The sequence below is a fragment of the Lissotriton helveticus genome, chromosome 10 (assembly GCF_964261635.1).
Source record: "Lissotriton helveticus chromosome 10, aLisHel1.1, whole genome shotgun sequence".
Taxonomy (NCBI): domain Eukaryota; kingdom Metazoa; phylum Chordata; class Amphibia; order Caudata; family Salamandridae; genus Lissotriton; species Lissotriton helveticus.
In genome coordinates this window covers 513,241,897-513,268,026 of record NC_136071.1, presented here as the reverse complement: position 1 = coordinate 513,268,026, position 26,130 = coordinate 513,241,897, and the positions used below count along the sequence as shown (strand labels likewise).

At 45.7% G+C, this 26,130-nt stretch overlaps 1 protein-coding gene across 6 annotated transcripts in view; it reads right to left on the bottom strand.

Annotated features, from left to right (window-relative positions):
* The window catches only part of TBC1D24 (TBC1 domain family member 24), a 544,893-nt gene that overhangs the window by 354,353 nt on the left and 164,410 nt on the right, over positions 1–26,130 (bottom strand). For 3 of the 6 annotated variants that reach the window (XM_078663019.1, XM_078663018.1, XM_078663022.1), the window contains one exon: positions 11,556–11,611. The exons of the other annotated variants lie outside the window; for them this stretch is intronic. The gene's annotated coding sequence lies outside the window, so the exon portion shown is untranslated. The remainder of the gene's footprint in view (positions 1–11,555; positions 11,612–26,130) is intronic. 6 annotated transcript variants of the gene reach the window in all.

Sequence of the window (26,130 nt, the reverse complement as noted above, 5' to 3'; positions counted from 1 at the left end):
CGGCCCTGCCTGAAGCAGAGACGCACAGAGCAGTACCTCAGTCAGGCAGCAGGGGCTAACTACGGCCTCAACCAGGTGAGCGGCCAATAATGACTGGGAGGGTCTGCATACATGGCACTAGCTCCCAGGTTACAGGGATCCCTGAATGGGTGCACCGCAAAGATGCGGACAGGGGAGTCACTTTCAGATTGATGCCAGAGCTGCCTGGTGTTTTTGCGGGCGCTGGTGTTGATACTCCAGAGTGGGACATGTGGAGGCCTGCGGTGCTGGGCAGCCAACGCGCGAAAAGTCTGTGTCCTACACCACAGCTGATCTGTTAGCAGCGTGGTAGAGGCGCGGCTCTGTTGACCGCTGCGAGACCCGTGGCGGGCAGCATACAGAAGCTTCCTGGCCAGAACGGCTCCCAGCAGTGAGGTGGAGAACATCTACAAACCCCTGCCCACGGGGTAGTGCCTCAGGTGAGTGGCGAGAACAATTGTAGTCTTGACCAGGCAGGATACCCACATCGCCTGAGGGGGGCCTGTTTGTCTTCCTGTACAGATTTACCCCTTCGGCTGTAATCCAGCAGTGACTCTAAAAAACCTGTGGTGAGGTGCATAGAAAGATAAGGGAATCACCTATAGGATATTCCCAGTACCTGCAGATCGTTAAGCGGAAACCTCACCAGAAGGGCCTACAATTGATAAACGGCATGGAAACAGGTAGCCCAATCACGATTGCTACAGGCCGGAGTACGGGACAGAGCGGACATCCTGGTGGGTCCCACCACACAGCAAGCAGACTTACCAGCTATCTGGGGTGACAAGAGGGTCCGGGAGGGGGCCCAACAATCGTACCTCTGGGCAGCTTAGATTACCACTTTATACACCCTGCTGGATAACAGAGGTGAACAACGTTTTTTTTTTTACTGTAGATAATAGGTGCTTATTAGTAAAAGGTTTCCAGGACCCTGGTACCCCTCACCCAAGGGAGAATAGGGAAGGCCAAAATAAAGACATCAGGAGCCCCCCAGATACAGGAGAGAGTGGAGCCCGCACAGACCCCAGTGGACTCATTGACATCAATTGATCTGATAAAACAGCAACTGGCTAAAATCCTGGATGTGATTGCAGACACCAAAGCCACTGAAGACCAGGATATCAGCACTGTCTCAGTGGGGCTGGGCTGCTCCGAACTGAGCACTATAAGTTAACAGAGAGAAAACGGCAGAATCCTCCATTACCCAACAGATCCTCACTCGCTAAGTCGTTGAGCTCACCGAACAGGTCAATGTGCTGGAACGCTGGGCCGAAGACGCCGAAGGGCGAAATAAGCAAAATGATGTGCAGATAGTGGGCTTACCAGAGGGGGCAGAAGGCACGGACATAGCCACCTTCCTGGAATCCTGGCTCTGCACAGTGGTAGTCCGGAGGGTCTCACAGCATTTTACATGCTCGAAAGCGCATATGGGGTCAGCTCTGGCCCCAGTCGCCCGCTACAACAGGTGGTGGCGAAGCTCCTCCACTATAAAGATAGAGATGTTATCCTACAGAAAGGACGCACCTATGTCCCGTTTACAGTAGACCAGTGTTTCCCAAACTGGGGTCCGCGGACCCCCAGAGGTCCGTGACACATCCCCAGGGGGTCCGCAGGCAACAGTTTTAAAAGCACAGAAAAGTTTCTTGTATAATTAGCAGCTTTCCAGCAACAATAAAAGTGTCAAGATAAAGCCAGTGATTAATGTACCTGCTGGAGCGTGAGGAGAGTTTTGTTTAGTGGCAGCTTTGACTTAACTAATGTAGCACAGAGGTTTAATGTGCCTACTGCAAAGAACGTGTAACATGCATTTTAAAAAGCAGCATTTATGTGCATAGGTTCGTGGTTACTGCTTTTGTCACAGAGATTCTTTTGTTACTGTGCACTTCATAAGTGACAATCGTAATGTAGTAGAGGGACCTATAAACTGTCATCAAAGAGCTGCTTGCAAACTGCATGGTACCAGTTAGTAACTTTTGTTTTTTCCCCAGTTCTTCATTATCCTGATGCTGCTAAAAAGATTTATTTGGGTGGAAATACATTTTTAATGTTAAAGTCAGTGCTAGCCACTGCGTTATGTTCTGGGTCCTGAGTTTGTGCTTTTCCAGACCAAGCACTCTTTAAACATTTTATATGTACACTGATATACATGTATGATTTAATGTCTATATGTGTGTGATGTAAAGTGCTCTGACATCCTACAATGGTATGGGAGATGCTATAAAACAAATGATATACATGTGACAGAGGGGCTATTACTTCAATATAAAATACTAAGGGCCAGATGTACGATCCGTTTTTATATGCACGAATGGGTTCGTGAACCCGCTTTCACATGCAAAAACGTATTGGGCCATGTACATTGCCTATTTCGCGAGTCGCAATTTGTTTGCGACTCGCTAAATAGGTTTTGCAACTTGCAATTTAGAAGGGGCATTCCCTTCCAAATAGCGAGTCTTAAAACCATGTACAAATGTTTTGCGGTCGCAAAACACTAGCAATTACCACTTACTTCAAGTAGATGGTAATGCAGTCGCAAATGGGAAGGGGTCCCCAGGGGACACCTTCCCCTTTGCAAATGCATGCAAAATTATGTTTAAGGGCAGGCAGTGGTCTCAGGGACCTCTGACTGCCCTTAGAAAATGAAACGAAAACGTTTCATTTTCTTTTTTTTTTTTTTAAATGCATGGTAAATGGGCTGCATTTTTTTTTAAACTGCTTTATTTAAAAGCAGTCCCAGACATGGTGGCCTGCAGATCCCAGCAGGCCACCATACCTAGGAGGGCTGGCATTCCCAATAGGCTCGCAAGAGGCTCATTAATATTAATGAACCTCGCAATTTGCGACCCCATTGGAAATCCGAAACAGTGTTAAACACACTGTTGTACATTTCATTAAGCGACTCGCAATTTGCCATTCGCAATGTGTCACCAATTGCAAGGCGCTAAATGAAATGGTCGTACATCTGGCCCCAAAATCCTTAGGGGCAGATTTACAAGCTCCTTGCGCCTCTTTTACGCCGCTGTTGCATCACTTTCGTGATGCAGCGGCGGCGCAAAAGATGCACCATGGTGCAGGGTATTTACAACGTGACGCATCTGGGAGATGCGCCACGTTGTAAAGCCCTGCGCCAGAAGGAGGCGTTCCGGCACAGGAACGCCTCCTAAAAGTGGCTGAGTGAAATCTACAAGATTTCACTCAGTCACTTTAGGGCCCATGCTGCGTCAAAACCCTGCGCCTGCTTGAAGCAGGCGTAAGGATTGACGCAGCATTAACAAGATAGGGCCGCCCAGAGCATTGCTGGAGCTGTGTCGCGCTTGCGACGCAACTCCAGCAATGCGCCACCTTTACGGCACAGATGCGTCATGTATCTGTGCTTTTTTGCCCCATGAGGCGCAGCATTGTAAATGCGGCGCGTCAATGGTGGTGGAGGCATGGCGCACAATAAGTGGCGCATCCCTGCTTATATGCATGGATGCGTCACTTATTGTAAATCTGCCCCTTAGTACTTTGAGTATTTGTTTTGTGTGCACACGTGTTTTTTTTCTTCGAATTACTGTTTTAGTATTTGAAATTTAACTCATACAAATTGCTTGGGGGTCCCCGGCTTCCAGTGGTGACTCAATGGGGGTCCTCAGCAGTCAAAAGTTTGGGAACCACTGCAGTAGACAACAGCAGTGTCTCCATATTTCCTGATTACACAACAGATGTACAGAGACAGCGTGCCTCGTACTTCGCAATCAAAAAGGCATTACGGGAAGAGAGCTTGCAGTACTCCCTGATTTTCCCCACCAGGCTCCGCTTAATATTGGATGGGAATACTCACTTCTGTGAAAATCCAGAGGCAGCCTGGGAATGGCTCGAATCTTACAAATCTTGCGAGAAACCAGAGAATACTGATGCTGCAAAGCGATCCGTTGTAAAGAGGTCAGGAAAGCGGGTAAAAACTAGGTTAAAATGGAAACTGCCTAAAGAACACAGCCCCTCTCAGACTGAGAAGGAGAGGGTCACCGCCCTGCAGGCGGTATTCTGGTGTCGGAAACACCAGCTAGTTTGCTTTCTGGACAGGCTATGTGATGGGCTGGCATGGGGCTGCAGGCTCACTCATCCGCCATCAGTGGTTTCCAGGCCACACCCCATCTTCATTTGAAAGTATCATTACAGGTTCACAGACAGAGTCTTGATTATGAGAGTATACAGAGCAAAACTAGAATGTTTGGAAATGCCATCTCCTGGTGTATTGATTTGTTTTGATGGTATTAAAATATTTGTTTCCACCACACTTCAGAATTGCCTACAGTAGCCAGCATGATTGTCACATAAATCCTTTCACTTTGAAGTCATAGAAAGAAAAGTAAACACCAAGCTTCCTCGAAAGACAGAGCCTCACATTTGACGTATGTCTTTAAATACACAGTAAAAGTGACACGATAAGAACAATATGTGGTGGCCTGTTTACAGAAAGAGAGCACTCATAAGGATACAATAAATAAGGTTTGGGCAAGATAAGGAACGAACTCAAAGTTGGACAGCCTAAAACAAAAACGTCCAGCAAATAGAAAGCAAGAAAATTCGAGTTAAAAAACAAAAAGCCAATGGTAAGTAGCGGGCGGAATGCATTCTAAGGAAGGCTTTCCGAATGTCAAGATGTCGTTAGCAAACTAGACCGCGCAAACCAGACAAGCAGCACTGTCTGGTAGGCTTCGGCCTAAAAAGCAACGATAGCTGGGTTTGTATTCCTAACAGCCACTGTGAGCAGCGAACCGTGCCCTAGATGTTTATTCTCAATGTGCTTTTGACCCTTTGAATTCTAAGGGACTGCGGAGAACTTCCACCGATAAAGAGGCGCAAGGTGAAGTTTTACAGCCAGTCGCCGCAGGCTCATTAGCTGTTTTTCGTTTCGGTCCATGGCACATCGCATCAACAAGATCTTTTACTCGAACTGGATCTCGGGCTAGAACGACCTGATCGGACATGGATATGCATGTACTTAGAACCCTCTGCATATATTAGAAGATAAGCTAAAAAATACTGTACTGCTTCTCCGAGGGTATACACCTGTTACAACGCATTCGTTACTCCGCACTACCATTACAACGCGACTTTTATAACGCATACCATTACAACGCATTGCGCTGGGGGGCGCTATAGGATAGGGAATGGTATAATTTACTATCCAACACCTTCCCTAGGGTCCACGGGGACTGGAGTTAGAATAGTAAATTATACTTACCACTATCCAGCACCCCAAAGCGCTATGCGTTGTAATGGTATGCGTTGTAATGGTCGCGTTGTAATGGTAGGTAGTTGTAACGGTATGCGGAGTAACGTCATACATCCTCTCCGAGGGCATAAATGTAATATTCACAGATAAATGTATATTTCCTGGCACAATCCACATTTACAGCTCACTTTCCTTTCGAGTCAAGAGTTCGCGGCCGCCACGCACACATTCAACTTAAAACATACTCCACAATCAACACCATTTCAACGGCTAGTTACCTTCAGACCAATATAGAGACATTCCTTAATACTAACAAGATGTGCTTGAATGAACTTTTAAGCTTAACGCTCAAATCGTAGCCCACCCTGCTCTCTTTTAAGCAAGATGCTGCTCGAGCCAAGCTCCTCTTTGAGGATTTTTAATACGATGTACTGAATCCGCCAAATTGTAACAGCCCCGGTATTCTCCTACCACTACTCTTATCAGAGAACCAAACAGGGACTCTCAGACAATGGCGTTTTACAACGGCAGGTGTTTTTGTGTCCAATTTGAAAACACGGGACGGAAGTCATGGAGCGGTGCTGACTTGTGTTTCACACTGGTACAAGCTTCCCTGATAAACAGCTTCTTCATGTGCAATCGCAAATACAAACTGCATGTCACACGAGTAAAATAATTATTCAAGAATCAGAAAATTCAATCACTCTATATATGAAGAACATTCGTCAATTAAAACTTAAGACTACTGACACCATTCAGCATTTACTCTTTTATGCAATATTTGTTTTCTTAAGGAAAGTGTTGCTTAGAAAAAGATTAGGTGTTGTAAATGGCATTATACAAAGTAGATGAATGCAATTAAAATACCGAAAACAAAGGACTGCCGCAGTATTCGATGACTTGTGAGGCTGCATGCTGATGTTAATTAACGCTGTACAGGATGCCGGCTGCGAAGACCAGTGTGTTTACCTGGTTAAAACAACCTTAAAATATATTTTCCAGAATTCTGACATCTAACAATGCTTGCCCTCTCAAAATCCGTTCTAGAGAGCCGAGAGGGATCGCTTTGTGCTGAACATGCTAGAGTGAATAAGAAGTCGATGCTCACAATTCTGCTCTGATGGGGCGCTCTCACCTCGTTCCACCGCAGGGCTTCTACCCTGATTGTTGTGGAGGGTGACGTACGTTGCACTTGGGCAGAACCACTCACAGCTGGCGGGGCTCGGTGGTGTGCTCTCACGGTCACATGACCTAGAGTTCCACCCTACTTAAAACTAATGCCATTTTCTCGCTCGCAGCGGACGCGCGCAGCGGGCGCGCCGAAGGCCAGCCCGTCCGCACCCAGCCGGGGCCAGGGGCCACGACCCCTGCCCAAAATCCCGCAGAACGGATAGCCTTTTCCACTGATCAGCTTCGTGCTCTTCAGCCCCATGAGAACCAAGGCTGTACCTGGCTTCAATTGGAGAGACTTTGCTCCAGTTTTTGCCCCAAATATAAATTTTTCCTCTATCCCCCACAATCATGCCTCTTCTTTCCGCATAGGACGAAGGCCAACCCCGCAACACTTACCCAGTCCACCTTAAATTTCACCTTCCTCAGCCTAAATTGCCGCTCCTTACCCAAGCACAAAAGGGACATTTATGATCTTCTAACTGACGAACTGCCTGACGCCCCATTCCTCACAGAGACCTGGCTTCATGAAAGCTCAGGCCCTGACATCGCCGAAGCTCTACCATCCAATTATGCTATCATCAGGAAAGATAGACCAATTAAAATCGGGGGTGGCATAGCAATAATCTTTAAAAACACTCTACAATACAAATTTGAGCCTCTAAACTTTCCTAACTGTGAGGTTGCCCTCTTCAAACTTTCTTTACACCCTAATTTCACCTTCTCAGGCTTGTTAGTTTACCGACCACCTGGTCCTTTGAACTCGTGAGCTCTATCGTTCCCTAACTTAACAGCCCCTTTCCTCATGAACTTCTAATACTTCTCTATCCTAGGTGACTTAAATTTACATCTAGAGGACCCACTTAACTCTACGAGCAGCAATCTTATAGCGGATCTAGCTGCTATGAATATCACGCTCTGTAACTCAGGACCCACTCATAGAGCCGGACATCTCCTTGACCCGATCTTTTCCAACCTTCCCTATATACACTGCACTCCCGCACTACCTCTGCACTGGTCGGACCACTTTTTATCCAAATTCAGTTTCGCCCCCCCTATTGCCCCTCCCCCCCCCCAGCTCAACCCTGAATGTCTACAAAAAAGATTGGAAAAAACTAGATATAAACACTTTTAATCAGGCCCTAGACTTATATCCTCCGTCAGCTTTTTCCAATACGGATACAAATCTAGGAGATATAGTAACTTTATCAGGACAGGTTGATGATTGGCTCGCGGGTGCAATTAACACCCGTCTTTCCCTTTCACAGAGAAAATGGAATGACCATAGAATTCCAGCTCCCTGGTGCGGCGAACCGTTAAAAGCTGCAAAATCCAAATGTAAGCGCCTAGAACAGAGTTAGAGGAAAGACTATTCCCCTGAATCCAGGAATGCCTACAAAAAAGAACTAAAACAATATCACAAATTATGCACTATTGCCAGGACTAGCTTTGTTTAAAAAACTATCTCTGAGGCCACTAACCAATCCAACACTCTCTTTGGTCTGGTCAAAGAACTGGCTAATTCCGAGATCACAGCCAAGCCACCTCCTCTGAATAACAACCCGTGCAAAGAGCTCGCTTAATTTTTCACAAAAAAAAAAAAATCGAAACTATTTACCAGGACATAGCCAACTCTCATTCAAACATGATCCAGCACTCACAGACAACCATTTCTAATACCACAACCTGCCCCGCAACGTCTGACCCTCCTTGCACTAACGTACACCTGAATTCATGGCCACTTCTCAAGATGCCGTGATAAATATATTAGGTAAATTAAAATCTGGTTCACCCAAAGACCTACTCCCCATCCCAATACTAAAACAACTTGACAAATCCCATTTATCCACGATCTGTAAAACCCTTAACCTCTCCCTACAAGATTCAACTGTCCCGGCTAGTTGGAAACATGCCATGGTGACACCTCTCCTGAAAAAGCCTACGGCAGACCCAAGCGACCTATCCAACTATCGCCCTATTTCTCTTCTGCCAGCCTTTTTCGAAGATCCTTGAGAGGCACATTTATTCCCATCTTGCTCAGTTCATCAAAGCCAATCACATTCTTCCTCCCTCGCAATCCGACTTCAGAACTGGTTTCTCCACTGAAACAACACTACTGGGTGTTACGGAGAATCTGCGCCACCATCCTGACAGAGGAGACACAGCTGCGCTTATACTACTCGACCTTAGCGCAGCATTCAACACTATCTCACAGACCATTCTCACAAAGACACTAACCTCACTGGGCATCTGCGGCCCAGCACTAAACTGGCTCTCCTCTTTCCTTACACACCGCACAATTCAAATCTTTTCTAATACGACAAATTCTAATATTCATGCTTCACACTATGGGGTTCCCCAGGGCTCTGTGCTCAGCCCCCTACTTTTTAATCTGTATGTCAGACCGTTGGCCCATATCGCTGAACAAGCAGGTCTTACTCTAGTCACGTACGCTGATGACTCCCAGATTACATTATCCCTTTCAAATTCTGGCCCTGGCTCCACATCCCTTCTGCAGTCAAGCTTAGGGAAAATCGCCACCTGGATGAACAACAACCTCCTTAAATTGAATGGTGGTAAGACCGAAGTCCTGATTCTGGGTCAAAGACAAGACTTATGGAGTTCTAGACATTGGCCTGCCGAGATGGGCACCCTCCCTCTCCCATCAGACCATGTACGCAATTTGGGTTTTACCATTGATAATGCCTTTACCATGCACCAACAGGCAAGCAAGATTTCAGCCACCTGCTTTACAATCTTGCGGTGGCTCAGGAAAATCATCTGGATGCTGCCAAGCGACACCCAAAAATCTGTGGTCCATGCCCTTATAACTTCCCGACTGGACTACGGAAATGTCCTCTACCTAGGTGCTAACAAGGCAGTGACAAGACGACTGCAGCTGGTACAAAACGCCGCTGCAAGACTACTGTGCAAAATTCCCAAAACAGCCCACATCTCCGGTCACTTCCGAGAATTACACTGGCTCAGGGTAGAGAGTCGTATTAAATTCAAAACCCTGAGCTACATGTTTAAAATCAAATCGGATTCAGCCCCACTATACCTACAATACCTTGTTCGTCCCTACACTCCTTCTCGCCACCTTCAGTCCTCATCCCAAGGTAACTTTAATGTACCGAGAATCAAACTCGGTAGGATGGGCCTCAGGTCTTTGGAACTCTCTCCCCCTGGATATCCGCAAAGAAACAAGTTACATCCGCTTTCGTAGAGCCCTTAAGACCTGGCTTTTCAACCAATAACGCTGTTCACTGTATTAAATGTTATGTTACCAAGTACTTTGCCCGTCCAGCGCCGGGAAACCCTTTTTGGGTAGCTGTCGCACTTAATAAGCTTAATAAATAAATAAATGGTGCCACAAGATGCGTTCAGTGCCCCTTTGCACCATACAAGTGCCCTACAGACAGTTATTTGAGTTTTGCGTTGCTATAGGTCTGCAGTTAGTAAGCTCCCCAGAATTGCTGCAAAGGGCAGATCTTGCACACTCACCAATTCACTCCTCCATTTCAGAGCGATGCAAGAGACCATCCGTGAAAGGAGCATACAGAAACAACCCACTGCCAAATGTAACAATAACGAATTTCGATTGCACACAACATAACATGACGAACTACCAACCAGGCCTGGCGGTACCGCAAAGCCCGCCCCCAGTCCTCCCCTAACAACGCCACTGGACAGAAGGAAAGTATATTGCAGAAGAAACCGGCTTTAGCAAAAGGTCTCGCATTTGCGAGAGTTTAAGGTATTGGCAATGTAAATGACAATGCCTTTTATTTATCTGTTTTGAAAACCAACACATAAATAAAAGGCTTTGTAATTCACAAGGCCAATAGCCTAATCTTTTGCAAATGCGGGACCTATTGCATTGTAAATGCTTGTTTTTAATGCACTGGGGTGATTACATGATTTTCCCAGAATCACATGATGCTGTGCCCATGCCGAGGCTCTAACTTGCTAGCTGCCAACGTCTGTAGCAGCCCCCGCAACTCTGGGCCAGCAGAGAGGGCCCGTGCGGAGCAGCCCTCGGGGCACACACACCCCTCCCCAAAACAAAGCAGCGGGCCGTGAAAACACCAGATGCAGGCAGCAGCCCTGCATCCACATTCGAATGAAAGAAACTACGCCCAAGACTCTTCTGGACTTCTTTACTTTTTCTTTTGTCCTGGCTGCCATTTTGCTGCTGCTCTCGGACGCTTTTCTCTGGACCCTGACCCGCCATCTTGTCAATTCCCTCGTTCTTTAACCCTTTCCCCTAGTTTCCCCCTTGACGATCCTCAAATGTTTCTTCCCTTTTCCGATTTGCCTTTTCTCCATACCCTTGTATCCCTCCCACCCTCCCTAGTGTTGTGACTGTATCCCCCTCCGAGCCCACTTAATGGAACTCCTTTGTACTCTCTACCATTCCTATGTGTCTCTTAGAGTATATCCATTCGTATCCCTTCCCTATGTATATAGAAATAAAATCACTAGTATATGCAGTAGACCGTTGTACTCTACCATTCCTATGTGACTCAGACTATATCCACTAGTATATGCAGTAGACCTTTGTACTCTCTACCTTTCCTATGTGACTCTTGAGTATATCCACTCGTATCGCTTCCTTGAGTGACTTTACTATTTGTACATTTGCAATTTTTCTTTCTGTTTGTATCTCTTCCTTGTGTGAGTTTACATCTTGTACATTTGCAATTGTTTTCTGTTTGTATCTTATATGTAACGCATGTAATCCTTAGTCCTTATGTTCTGCAACTGGTTCTTATGTAAAGCGCTCTGACACCTTCGGGTAAAGTTCGTGCTATATAAAATCGCATTAAATTAAAAAAAAAAAAATACTATTCTGCCCATCGCCAGCAAAGAAGCAGACTTCACACTCAGAGTACCATGACACCAGCACTACAGACGAGTAAACATGCAATTTCATCCTCAAATAGCTTTGGCAAAGCCAGTAGGTTTAGCCTTTGCGAGATCTATTGGCTGTGTCATTTTTTTTTACAAGTTGCACAGCAGCAGGAGTGGATCTGCAACATGGCTTAAAGTTAAACAAGTATGGGGTCAACATATTTGACACATGCAGGATGCAAGTCCAAACCATTGTTTTCTTGATGCAGTCTTATGATTATCTTTTTCTTACCTGCCCTAACTGCTCCTTCCAAGTCACTTTTTGCTCCCTTATGCACCACCCAGCTTCTGCAAAAACAAATTTGGTCAGAGGTTTTACATTGTTGAAGAGACAGACTTTCTAGGCTCCCAAAAAGGATCAAACAAGGTAGCACCTATGAAAATAACAAAAATGTAGGATGCCTGGAGAGTGGATGAGCTTCTTAGCAAGAAACAACATATAGTAAATACCCTTGCTTCTGAACCATCTACTTAACTGATCTGTACGCTGTTTAGAACAATACTGCTCTTTACCACCTCTGATCTGTCTAAACATTATATGCATATTTTATGTACGTTGCTACTGCCCAACGAGTGGTCCATAGACTCTTACATCTCACAGATATTCATTGGCCTTGGGCCAAATGGGGGCCCCTGATAGGTTGGGGGCCCATCAGCACTGAAGGGACCTGCTTTACACCCCTGTGTACAATCAAAAGTGTAAAACTGCGTTGATAGACACTGCTGATGACCGGGCATATTTGGGTAGTGAGATTTTATCTCATTGTCACAGGCTCAGATACTGCTAGTAAATGACCCTTCAGAAACCTAATTACAAGCGGTTAAAACCATAAAGTGCAGAATTTAAAATCTGTTTAACCACTGTGTAGCAACTGAAATAAATTCAGCTCATATCAAGTAAAAACGACCTAAATAAGCCAGCGTTCGGCCTCATTGTTTTATTTATTCAAGTAACAATCAAGCTGCTTGAGCAAATATCCGTAACACGTTGAACATAAACTAGAGCAGGAACAGTCAACAAGTCAAGCGAATCTTCTCCATAAGCAATGAGCAGATAGCAACATGGACAATACGCTGGTTTTTCAAAGTAACCAGACAGAGTTAATTAGACAATTTACAGACAGTGACGTATTGGCCTATAGAGCAATCTGGCAGTGTCTTAAGGGGTGATAAGTGTAAAGGCTGTTTAAGTTTGTAGTTTTTGGCTGTTTGTGGCCCTGTTATAATCGGGGGCAATTTTTCCTGTTGATAAATCTGAAATTGCAACAAACATTGCCTGCAGTAAGCATAAATGTGTGTAGTCTCTCGTCCCTTACAAAGTGTAGGGGTTCTTTATGATTTTAGAACTGCCTTGATTTACAAATGTGTGCGCTTTTTTTTAGCGAACTGATTTGCTAATGAGGGACACTTAATTGGGACCCGGGCCTACTCTGGCCCTGCTTACAGTTTCATTCATTCACATAGGAATCCGCAACAGGTTATTTTGTCTCTGCAAGTCATGAATCAATTACTGCTCTAAAATATGCACCACTGATCAAACCATTAATTTGATGCCTCTGCATTTTTCACATTTGCGCTCAACGTCGTGTTGATTCACTCTACACCAAAGACTGATCAAAGAATATAAATGTGCTAGAAAGGCGTCACGACGGGAAGACAAAACGAATACTTAGGCTGGTTGGTACAGTGCAGTTGGCGAAGAAGCGTTTAGTACAAGATTTGGAGAGGGGTGACGATCTTAAGAAAAACAGCCAATGAGTGGATGCGAATAAAAGAACAGGAGTAATACTAAAATAGCATAATAAATCTAGAACGCATGTGGTTATTTTTATTCCTTCCAGAATGAACAATTATTTTTGAATAAACATGCGACAAAGTGCTTGCCGGGCAGTTCGTTGGAAGTACAATATCTCAAGTAAAAAAACTTTTTTTAATGTAATACAAATCAGCAAGAGCGACGGGCAAGTTAAAACAAGCTGCACCCGGCTAAATGATAAACTGTGATGGGCAGAAGGTGAAAGAAACATGAACATTACTTAATGCACTCACCCAATGTGGAGAAAGCGGGAGGACATCAGCGGAGGTGTCGGGCTGTTGTTGCCGTCTCTAGGGTGCAGCTGCTTAATGGGTAAAGGAGGAAGCCCTGTGACTGAAGCAGCTTGTGTCTGCAATGAAGAATGGGCTGTGATGTGGTGGACCCTTCCCTACCGAGAGAGCTGCAGACTGCAGCAGAAGAGCAGTAATGGCACAGCCATAGCTCTGCTTTCGAGAAGCGAGCACGTGCACCATAGTTCGAGAGGGCGGCACAATCAAAACAAACTGCGACGGGATTAAGGGCAAAAACGTTACCGTGCAAATGAGAACAAACTGGTTAAAAAATCAATTTAAAAGAAGTGGGATATCCAAATGCTACGTTTCTGGGCGGAAGGCTGCAATGTAAAAAAATATATATATATTCTCAAGTGAAAAGAAGCGGCAAATGCTACATTTCTGTCAGAGGGTGGTCGTAGGGCGGAAGCAGCAACGGGCCTACAGCAACAATTTTAAAACAAGCATTTACAATGCAACGGTCTCGCCTTCGCAAAAGATAGAGCTATTGGCAGTGTAAATTACAAACTTTTTATTTATGTGTTGGTTTTTAAAACAGATAAATAAATGGAATTGTCATTTACAATGCAAATAGCTTTAGCTCTCGCAAATGCGAGACCTATTGCATTTGCACACACACACACAGAGCAACACACACACACACACACACACACACAGTGCACCACACACACAGAGCGCCACACACACAGACACACAGTCACAGGACCCCTAAAAGAACTGGGGCCTATAGGCCTGTGCGTACTTTGTCTGTTTGGTATTCCGGAACCGGGCTTTCAAAACTGGACTCCATTGGCTCTGCCTCATTGGGGAAATGAGCAGTGGAATAAGTCCTGTCCAGCCCTGGCTTCTGGGCAACTCTTTTTCATCACCTCGTGCACTGGTTCCCTCGCCTATCAAAACTGGACTAACTGATCATAGGGCAGGAACCAGACTTCCAGGGTCTGTGACCTGTGTAGCTTAATTGTACCATAAAGGCATAGAGAAACAAAAGGCAGCTGCAACACCAAGGCAACGCTTTGCAGAACTATGGCAAACCAGTAGATGAATAAAGGAAGTATTCCTTCATGAGCTCCCTTTAAGAACCTTTATTTATATCTTTTTTTGTTTTTTTAATATTCATTAGAGATTTTTCGAAGCTTTGTCCCCACGAGATCAGGAGTTGAGCAACTTTAGATGAGTTGCTATCAACGAACAGCCCCTTGCTAGTTTTACAGCCTTTAAATGAGCAGATTCCTGGATGAAATCCCGCGCGCGCGTGTGTCCATTAGTGCAATATTTCCCAGGTTGAGAGAGTCCGTGTTGTACATCGTAAGCGCTTGTGGGAATGTGCTGCCCTGGATAAAACTCTGTTTGCATAAGGCAGAAATAAGTTGACCAGCTGAACTTTGCTTTATTCCTCCTGCCAACCCCAGATTCCATTCGGCCCCCGGCAGGCTCGAGGCGATAGCGAGAAGCATTGTTGCTGCCATTACTTCTGAACAGACATTTAAAAAATCCCTTAAAACATGGATTTATGGACTAGCTGACTCAACTTGCAAAACACTTGTTTAACTCCGTTGGATAAAACATCAATAAACAGTAAAAGCTCACCATCTTATTAGCAATGGAGCTAAAGCGCCAGGATGCTCCTTGGAGCGACAGTGCGCTATATAAATGTCTTCTCATATCATATCATAGAGTGCCAGATCCCATGGACGGCCACCTTGGCCCCAGAACACCAGCACTCCATGCTCCAAAAAATGTAAACATTGTTTGCCTGGCTAATCGCACAGACGCTAATCGTAAAAGCAGCAGAGAAGTGCTTGCTCAGCCCATTTCTGAGGCATGTCGTGCCTCCCGCGATACCCACGCAGTGATTACGGCTCGCTCTCGGCACCCGGGCTCTCAAATCGGTGCCATCGACCCCCAATTAGGTGGGCGCACCTGGGGGAATCTTGGCGTTTGATATGGAGAAAAGTTCTTCACTCGCCATCATAAGAGTTGTTGATCAGAATGATGATGAAAAATGTGTTAAGGGTTCCAGGGGGTTTATCTTAGTTAACCGTAGCTCGATGGTCACTCTGCCTGTCTGGTGTGCAAACTACAACATAACAGTAATGTGCCAGATATATTTCTAGAGTGTGCATGCACTCTAAGGGGTTTCTTGGTGCTAAAGGGCGTTTGTGGTGTTCCACCACAGTGATCTCTGGGAAGGATGACAAGTTGAGCGAACAGCCCAGAATCCAAACCGACATAGGGTCGATCAAATTCCTACAGCGGTTGCACATATTCACTCAGGCACCACACACCGGAATAGCAGGTGTAATGTATAAAGGCTGGCCAAATAACACACAACAGTAAAAGTGAAACAGTAAAAAACAAGTATAATGTGTGCTCTACCTCTCCAAAGGGCCTTTCTCGGAATAGCAAAAACATACCAGGAATACAGCGAATCCATACAAATGTTGTGAGCGAGGACAACAATGGAACACTCGAAACATGACACACCAATGCTGTGTTATTTATCAAACTGAATCCTGAAAAGGCTTTATTTCCAAGGCATTGTTCTGGCAAACACCCTCGGAAAGACAGCTGCCGTGGAAGGATGCTGTAACAGAACTGCAGAATTATTCACACCATCCGAATGATGTAAAGTGCGTGTGATCTGCCCTCTTTTCTTCCAACTGTCACACGGTTAAGAGCTACGACTCTAGAAAAGATACGAAATATACAACAACAAGAGACTCCAGCACTCCTCCTACAGCGTTTCTCAGTCTCCCCTGGGGCGGGACTTCGGAAGCCCGCGCCCACAAATTGACTGGACGAGAAGGGCAGAAGGCGGAAGTCCCGCCCCAGGGGAGGCTGAGAAACGCTGTAGGCACATATGAGGAGCAGAGGCCGTCTATGACAGTGAGGGAAGCCCCGCGTGACAGAGCCTGTAGCCCGGTGAGTGTGGCGGGTGGGGCTTAGTTGTAAGGGAGGGGGGTGTGCCTCCCTGCGTGTGTGCCGGCATGCGTGTGTGTGTGCGTGCGTGCGTGTGTGCGTGTGTGTGTGTGTGTGTGTGCGCGAGAGAGAGAGAGAGCCAAGCGAAAGCAGGGGCTGTATGTGTAAGCGCGTCCACAGACCAGAATCGCCGCGCGCGTGCCCCGGTCAGAATCGCCGCGCGCGTGCCCCGGTCTGTCTCCTATCTCGACGACAATAGGTCTCGAGAGCGAGACCTAAAAAGTGCTGTAAACATGAGACAAAGAAACTGAGTGTAAGGAGATCGTGCTTGGCCGGTGCTCCTTAGGTTTGACCGGAAATTATTTATCGCTATGTAATCAACTTAGGAGGCAGGAAAGTAGAGTGACAGAAGAGGGAACCAATATTAAGTAGGGGGTGGGAATAAAGTGGTTTTATTAAACACAACAGGTCCTGCAGACAGCGCATGTGCGCTGATGCTCAAACAAAAAAATAGAGTTTCGTAAACATAATTTCCAATCTCCAAGAAATGGAGAGAATAGTTTATGTGTATTGTTCAATTCCTCCAAGCCATACTTTCTCCCTCCATTCCAGGGTTAGGTGAAGAGTGGGGCTTAAAAGGGTGAGGGCGAATACAGTCCAAAGATGGAAGGTGGTTGCAACATTGAAACCCATCATGTCAGTCCATGTTCCAGAGCCGGTCCAAGAAATAGATCATACCTACAACAGCAATAATGTATGAAGCCTGAGAAAGCCTCAGAGTTCACCCTAAGGGTAGGCATTAGCCAAAATGAGTGCAGTTGAGCCAGTGACGAGGCTCAAAAGTGCGGTGCAAGCTTAAACAGGCACATGGCATACTACACTAAGAAGACAAAATACACTCAATATTCTAGAGAACAACTAACGTTTTGGCACCCTCCTACTTTTTTCTACACACAAATGCGACTGTGAGAGGAGGAGGAATACCAGATGTGAGCGAAAAACTGAGCTGCAAGTGAAATAGCATAAACTAATAACATTACTCAGCACATGTAATATGCATTCAATGACTCAGAAGCTATCAGCAGGAGCACACCATGCTAAAGTAAAATTGCAATTCCACAATCTGAGCCAACCACGTGAATACCTCGATCATTAGTACAATGTTATGTTCTTTAGATTTAATAAAGAGCACGACTCATCCAGGGGCATCTCGATGCTGGAGCATACAATACTTCGGCGAAAGGGGAGGACATTAAAATAGATGGGCTTTAAGTAGTTTCCTGATTTTGCAATAGTTTGTACTAGTGCGAACATGCAGTGGCAGCTTGTTCCGGAAGTGGGGGTCAAGCTAAGAGAAGGCTTTTCCTCCGCAACAAGTCAGATGAATGCGGGGAACACAAAGTAAGGCTTTATCACATGATCTTAGCCTTCAGCTTGGTGTGTACCGCTTAATTTTTTGTTGTATAGAACGGCCCTTTGCCTTTTAATGCATTGTAAGCAAGGCAGCAGATCTTAAAACAGAACCTTTTTTCACTGCCGACCAGAGCAGCTCCTTGAGCAGCGGGCCGACGAGGGGCCGGGAGGGCAATTGAAAACAAGCCTAGCTGCAGTGTTCAACTTCAGAACATAGTGTTCCAGTTACATAAATCTTCAGGTTCAGCACACCACTGCAGTATTATTTAGTAGCCCAACATATATTGGTAAATAATAGTTCACAGGGTTCGTTTTCGCAATATGTATTCTAGTGAGCCACATTTTTTTGAATGAAGTAGCATTGAACTTTAATCAAAATATTTTTTTCCCGATAATACAGGATTCGTTCCAAAGAATAGCCTCTTGGAACTCCCTCAGGGCTTCAATCCAGTGACCATCAAGCCTTTTGAATACATCAGCATTTGTATATCCAATGTCAGACCCTTATAGCTAGTACCTCACAAATCAATCACAGCAGACTGGAATGCCCACTACACTTCCAACTTGTGTTTCTGGCATATCCCAGGACTAAGGATCTTAAAGGTGAGGCCCTTACCTCTGGTAATCCTCCATGGGCATGGAAGGGGCATAAATTGCTAACCGCACTTGTAACAGCTTAGATAGTGAAAGTGGCTCAATAGGCTGAAGAATGCCTCCTTCTAAAGCATCTCTGAGATAACACCCTCTTGCACGTGACAAATTAAACCAGGACCCCTGACATTGCCTTTTTCAAGGCACACCCAATTAGCATAGTAGGCGCTAAAAGACAATACATAAAGCATAAATATTAAACTAATGCATGCCATGTTTGTGCGTGAGGGACCAGGAATCAGATTATTTTCCCTAAACTGGTTAACAGCCTAAAAACGTAGAGAAGGAAATTGTGCAGGATGGCACATCAAGGGTGCTAACTTGGCCCGACTATTACCAATTAAAGCTTCAGACGCACTACCTGCTCCAGTGAACCTCAGAACTCTGCTCTTTCCCTAAACCCCACTTGCTCATCATGCAACCCCATCACAATGGACCAGACCTTTCCATTCACTTCCTCACCTCATCACATAGCTGGTAACTCACCTTCATCTCAACTACACCTAACCTCAAACTCACTTTTAAATGCTTGCTTCTCTCTCCCTCCACACTTTTCACTTCCAGCCTTTCTCAACACCTGTCTCACACTCACGCCATCCTCCACTCACCCTTAGTTTATTTACCCTCCCCTACTCTTTCCTCATCCTCCCTTCAATATTATTTGTGTAGGGTTTGATTGTAAATGTATTTATTCAGTGTGTAATAAAAAAAAGTTATGATTCTGGATATTAAACAGGGTTCTAGTTTTGATATGTTATTGTTTAATGTTTATATACCATCTCGCAAGAGGCATAATAGTTCTGTATTTTAGATTTTCCGTCAAATTGAAGAGGTAAAAAAACAAAAGAGGATAATCATATTTTTGTTTACGGGTGACCAACTCATAAATCATGTAATCTGCAGCAACATAATTAGAAGACGATCAGCTTGAAGAGTGGCATATCCCCGACACAGTATTCTGTAACACCACTACCACATAATAAAAAAAAGTTGTTATAGAAATTAATTAAACACTACTATCTTTTCTCGGATGAACTGTAGATGGAGACACGCCAGGCAAACACACTAGTTTGGACAAAAACTACAAATTAACAGAAGACGTGCTATTATCTAGTACGAACTCTTCTCCAATATATGCAATACCCTTTAACGCCTTTTTTTTATTAAATGGATGCAATATATGAAATAGTGGAATTAAAATAAAAACAAATGTGACTTTACTTCACTGGACTCATAGTATAATTAAATAACCAAAGTACCTTTTAGAGAGAACAAAACAAAATTCTTAAAGCTAAACAGTACTGCCAATATGGTTATAGAACATGAAAAACCTCGGAAGCTTATCTGAAGGCTTATGAACTTATGTATTTTAAACAAAGTAATGTTTAAAGAACTGATCAAAGAGCGAGCCCAGAGAAATTAGTAATAAGCGATATCAAGATACCGGAGCAGATGGAATATTTGGAAAAATCAATTGAAAAGAAAGCCAATAGGACTGTTCTGAAAAATGTAAAGTTAATATGAGAATCACATACAAAACCGGATTAAGGATGGAGCTTCCTTTCTGATATGGTTAGGCAAGGAAATTCAAAGAATTTTGCAAAGTATTTAATCCACCTCCAAAAACGTATGGGGGAACCAAATACTATCCTATACCAGTCAGGAGTGAAGACAATTTTTCAATTAATAGATATACTGTAATTAACTCTGAAGACTATGCAATATCAAATATTTAGCAGTATAATCAATTAAAAGACTATTGATTTGGTCTCAGATCATGCTACAGCACAGATACAGCAACCTTACACATTCTAGGAGAAGTCCTTCTGACAGACCACAGATGGAGAAGACCAATTCCCTCCTGCAATTGGAGAAGTTTGGGATACCAGACTCTCCTTGCCCAGTCCGGAGCTACAAGGATGGCCTGGGTGAGTCACTCCTGATCTTTTTGAGCACTCTGGACAGGAGTGGTATGGGCAGGAAGGCGTATAGGAGGCCTGAGCTCCGCTCGCGATGAAAAGCATCTCTGAGCTAGAGCAGCCTTGGAAACTTCAACGCACAAAACTGCTGACATTACACTGATATAACCAAGGCTCTACCCACTGTTGAGAGATACCTTGCGCCATCTCTGGCTAGAGAAGACATCTTTGATCCACTAGGCATCGACGGCTGAGTTTGTTCGTCCTGCCATTCAGAGAACCTGCCAGGTGTTGAGCCACCAGAGATATGCACTGCTGTTCCAGCCATGTCCAGAGATGCAGGGCCTCTTGACAAAGGGTCCACGACCCCACCCCGCCCTGTCTGCTGCAGTGCTAAATGGCAGTGGTGTTGTTCGTGAAAACTTGAACCAGCTTAAATGAATCGCTCAGAGCACCTGCTAGAGACCTCTGATCTTCACCTCTCAGAGATGGCCACCCATCCCAGGAATGGCACATTTGTCACTACTGTGTGATCTTGTTGGGGAAGGGAGAGGGGTCTGCCTCCGACCCAATCGTTGTTGGTTAGCCACCTCTGCAGGTCCTGTTCAGGTGCCTCTGAGATCTGGGCCATACACCAGAGAGATTACCCTGATGCTGCGCCCACAGGAACTTTAAGTCCAAATGCAGAACCCGCATATGCCATCTGGCATGTGTCACTAGTAGCATGCAGGAAGCCATGAGGTCCAGCAGCCTAAAAGTAATTCTCACTGAAATCCAAGAGAGAGGCTGAAACATCTGTATTATAGCCTGAATATCCTTGACTCACCACTCAGGAGGATAGGCCCGAAAGTACACTGTCCAGAATACCTCAGATGAAAGGGAGTGTGTGAGAGGCAGTCCGGTGTGATTTCGGCACATTGATAGTGAACCCCAGCGAATGCAGGAGGTTCATCATAGTTTGAAGGTGGAAGACGATAGCCTGGGGCTAGTCCAGCCAATCGTAAAGATAGGGGAATACTAACCCCCCAGATCTGCGCAGATGAGCTGCGACCACCGCCATCACCTTTGTGAACACCGAAGGATGCTGGTAAGACCAAAGGGGAGCACGGTGAACTAAAAATGCTTGTGGCCTAACGCAGGAAGCACCACTGAATAGGCAGGACAGGAATGTGAAAATAGGTGCCCTCCAAGTCCAACGCTAACATTCATTCTCCTGGGTCCAGGGTAGACGATACCCGAGTCAGAGTGAGTATCTTGAACTTTTTCTTTATGAGGAAGCAATTGAGAGCTCACAGAGCTAGGATAGAGCGAAGACCCTTGTCCTTTTTCAGGACCGGAAAGTAGCAGCAATAACAGCCACAGCGTATTCTGGCACAGGAACTCTCTCTAAGGCTCCTTTGGCTAAGAGAGCATTGACTTCCTACTGAAGCTAAGTCAGGTGATACTCCGCCTTCCGGTTGAAAGTTAGAGGCATGGACAGGGGGGTAGTCTCCAAGGGGAGTGAGTAGTCCCTTCGGACTATCTGGAGAACCCATCTGTCTGAAGAGATGTTCTGCCAGTCCTGGAGGTGATGGCTTATCCCGCCACCAACTGGCCGTCCATGATCCCAAGGTTTGGAGGCTGAGGCTGTAGGGTCTGATCCAACCTCTGGCCGTCCGACCCATGGGGTTCGAACGAGCTGCACCCATGGGCGCGCAGAGGTTGCTGAACTTGCACAGTCTTATGGATGGTATATGGCTGGCGCGGTTGAAGGCCCCTTCCATAGCCACGAAAGCGGCAAAAGGCAGACAGAAAACGTGTGGTCACCGAGAGGCCTTAGGACTTGGCAGTAGCCTGCGAGTCCTTAAAGCGCTCCAGTACCAGGTCTGCATTCTCAACGAAGAGGCAAGTGCAATCAAAGGACATGTCTGAAAGAGGCATGGACATACTCTGAAAAGCCAGAAATCCTTAACCAGGCATGGCATCGACCAGCCACCTTCAATCAAATTGCTTTGCCCAGCGAGCCGGTCGTGTCGAGACCACAACAAATGTCGAAGTTTGCTGCATCTTTCCCATCTATTACTGCATGGGAGAGGCTGGCCCGGGCCTCATTAGGGACCTGTGGCAGCACTTGCGCAACCATTTCCCACAAGGAGTGGGATTAATGGCCCAATAAGCATGCATTATTCACCGACCGTAATGCACGACTGGCGAAAGAAAAAAAAATTCTCACCCCCAACTGTCCAGCCTCTGATTCCCAGTCTGGGGGTGTAGAAGGGAACTTGCCGTGGGAGGTAGAGGCTTGGACCACCAAGATCTCGGGGTGGCGTGGTTAGTAAGGAAATTTGTGTCGCTCAGAGTAGGGCGATGGCGGTGGGTAATTGCCATATACACCGGATCCCCTGTGCTAGGCTTGGAACAGGTTCCCTGTAGGACATCAGTTAAGGCATTGTTGTAGGGCAGCAAGAGTTCCAAGGAGGAGACACCTGGCTGCAGGACCTCTTTCAAGATATTCATTTAGACTGCCACAGAAGGGAGCAGAAAGTCCAGGAGCTCAGCTGCCCTTCGCACCACCATAGCATATGATGCTCCCTCCTCTGTAGCCACGGAGAGGTATCCAGTCCGATGGCCTCACCCAATTCCTCATACCAGTCCATTTCTTGGTAAGGCTGGTCTTGTAAAGGGTCCAGTGACCCCTCCCAATCTTCATCCATTCCTAGCCCTTCAGAAGTAGGCTAAGGAAACGGCGTAGGACCTAAGGGTTCTGTCAGCGCCAGTCCGGCTCCGGGTCGACTGGAAATAGAATGGGCCCAGTGCCGTCAGGAGCCTTGGTGTCGAGGCCAGCGCAGGGGAAGGTCACAATGGCATGACGGGCATTAGTCCGATCTATCGCCGGATTCATGCAGGGACTGGGGGGGGTCATCTGTGCCTGAGCCGCCAGCGTGGAACCTGATGGAGCCCCCTCAGAGCCTTCAGGGCCCAAACGATTCAAAAGGGGGTGGTGATGGACAGAGTATCTGAATTAAGCAGAACACTCCTACCCAGTCAAAAGATCAGGGCTTGATCCATCACCGTTTTTTAGCTCACTGCACCATCCCCAGTTCAGAACCTGGCTACATGCAAATTAGTCTGACCCTGGCCCAGTGCATCATGGGAACAGGGCAGACCAAACTACCAAGCCAATTCTTTACTGGAAAGGAAACAAGCTTCCGGGGAACCCTTTTTGTAATTATTCAGGGCCCAAAGGCGCACCGGTAGAAAAGGCCACTCAAATATGAGGCACATGGCGTCATAAAATTCTTTAAGCTGGGCGGGGGTCGCTTCAGGTCCCAAAAAGGCGGGGAAGGCGTGAATTCAAAACAGGCACAGGTTCAGAAGAAAGAGGCCCAGAATACAGACTTCTCTCTTGCCTCAGCCAATGGACGGGGAAAAGTCATAAAACACTTCAATGTTTGTTTTTGGGGCTTCTTACCTGACTGACTCAATGAATTACAGTGGGAGAAAGAAGACTTAGGACTCCGGGAGCAGTGCCAAGACCTTTCTCGCAACGGGGACAGTGAATGGGAACTCAGTGGAGATTGACGTAGTGCTGAGAGCTGGCCACAAGCAACTTTAGGAACTGATCCCTCTAAGCTTTCGGAGCCATGGCCCGGCAGTCAGGGCATGAGTCATGGTCGCGCTCCAGGCACCAGAGGCAAACCAGGGGAGGATCTGTTACAGACATGACGTGATGACACATGGTCTGAAACCGGAAGTTTTTTAGACATGATGGAGAAGCCTACATACCAAAAAGGGGTCGACAAAACGTCAGAAAAAAGCCTGTCAAAAAGTGACAGCAGGTACCTCTCTTAACGGATCTATGCTGGCTGGTGCGGAAATAATAGAACTGCCGTCAGACCACCAAGGTGGTGACTACAGAGGTGCCACAGACGTTACAACGGTGCAGATGATGCCGACTTTGTCACACAGAGCTGACTGACAACATCTACCAGCGTACAGGGGTATTGCTTGAAGAAAAATCTTCTGGATAAAGTCGGATGCCTGGGAAATTCTACAGTAAGGAAACGGCAGCTAGACGTCTATCAAATATAGCTCTAGTGTATTTCTCTCAGGACCCAATTGCATCATGATCCCCCTGCTTTCGCAGCTTTATTGAGGGTTTCCACTTTCCCCTTGGCCTGATAAGCTGGGTATTCATTTTATTGGCCTCTTCTCTGCATATGCTCTATGGGACTACCAGGAAAGTGCAGAGAGTGGGAGGTAAAAGATGTTGAGGAAAACAGGAGACAAAGAAAGAAATTATGAAAACATAAAAAAGGGCAGAGAGCAGCAAATAGAGTGAGCACAAAAAGAAAGTAAGGAAAGAGACGGTAGATAGAAAATGGAAAGGCAAAAGAGATAGAAGAAATGAGGGACAGAAAGAAAGGCAGAAGGAAACCTGGAAGAAAGGAAGGTTGGAAGAAAGGCAAGTTGAAAAGAGCAAATGAAGGAAGTGTTCAGGGATAAAGTAAGAAAGGATGAATGGACAGAAGGGTGCAAGGATGCTTAAAAGGATGGACGGATGTGTGAAAGGAATAATAGAAGAAAGAATGAGAGGATGAAAATGGGTGGATGAATGGGTTGATGTGTGAACAGAATGGTCATTTGATGGATGGAAAGGTGTAAGGTTGGATGTAATAATAATTGAAGGATGGAAAAGAAAGTTTGGCTGGGTAGGTGAAAGGATGAATGTGTGAACAGATGGATGAATGGTATGGTGAACCGATGGACTGAGGGATCTAAAAATGGAAATATGGATGAATGGATGGGTAGATGAAAGGCTGGGAGGATGAATGGATATCTAAGTGCATATTATGGTTAACAAAACTAATCTACAATGGATTGGACTTACTTCTTTCACCCCCTCGGTGTCACTGGAGAAGTGTGAGGGGGGGCATTTAAATGTTCTTGCTTCTCCCTGGTCAGGAACAATCCTATACTTGTAGCTTCATTTAAGGGCTTCAATAAACAACTATGTTGTCGTGCCTGTACACCACTCTGGATTCTGTAAAGGCCCTTCTGATTTACTAGAACCAAAGTGAACACATTTTAAAATACAAGTATGTCAAAAAGAAAGAGTCCACAGCTAGGCCTTATACATAGATCAAAGCAAACACAGGAGATTATGTACGGAGTGCTGAAACTTTTCAGACACTCACCCCCAGTCACAGATCTGTGTTGAAACCATCATCGGTCTTTAGCTCACTTCGACACCCCAGATCCACCCAGCCATATGCAAATCAGTCTTGACCCTGTGCTTCATGGAAACAGTCCAGACAGACCTGCCAAGCAAGTTCTTCCCTGGACCGGAAACAAGCATCCTGGGACCGGTTTAAAGAACGTTGATGGATTCCACCCAGATCCGTGACTGCGGGTTAGTGTCTGAAAAGTTTCAGCGCTCTGTCCATCATCTCCTTGTTTTTGCTGCTGCAGAATTTTTCCTAGAGGCCTGGATCACACTGTGCCTTGGACTCACAGTACCCTGAGATACCAAAAGAAAAAAGTCCTTATTTTTCTGGATATCTCCAAAGTTCAAGATCTCCAAAAGAACTTTATCCAAATCAAAAAACAACTGCAAGACCATAATATTAAGTACATTCTTATGTATCCAGCGGAGCTCAGAGTACATTATAATGGAAGAGTTAAATTCTTCGAACACTTCACAAGGGTGCTAATTAGTTGGACTTGCTGGACATCGGATGGAAGCGCCTACCTCCAGAGTGGAGAGAGTCAAGACAGTGGGTACTGCGCCGGTCTGACAGGAATAAGGCAAAG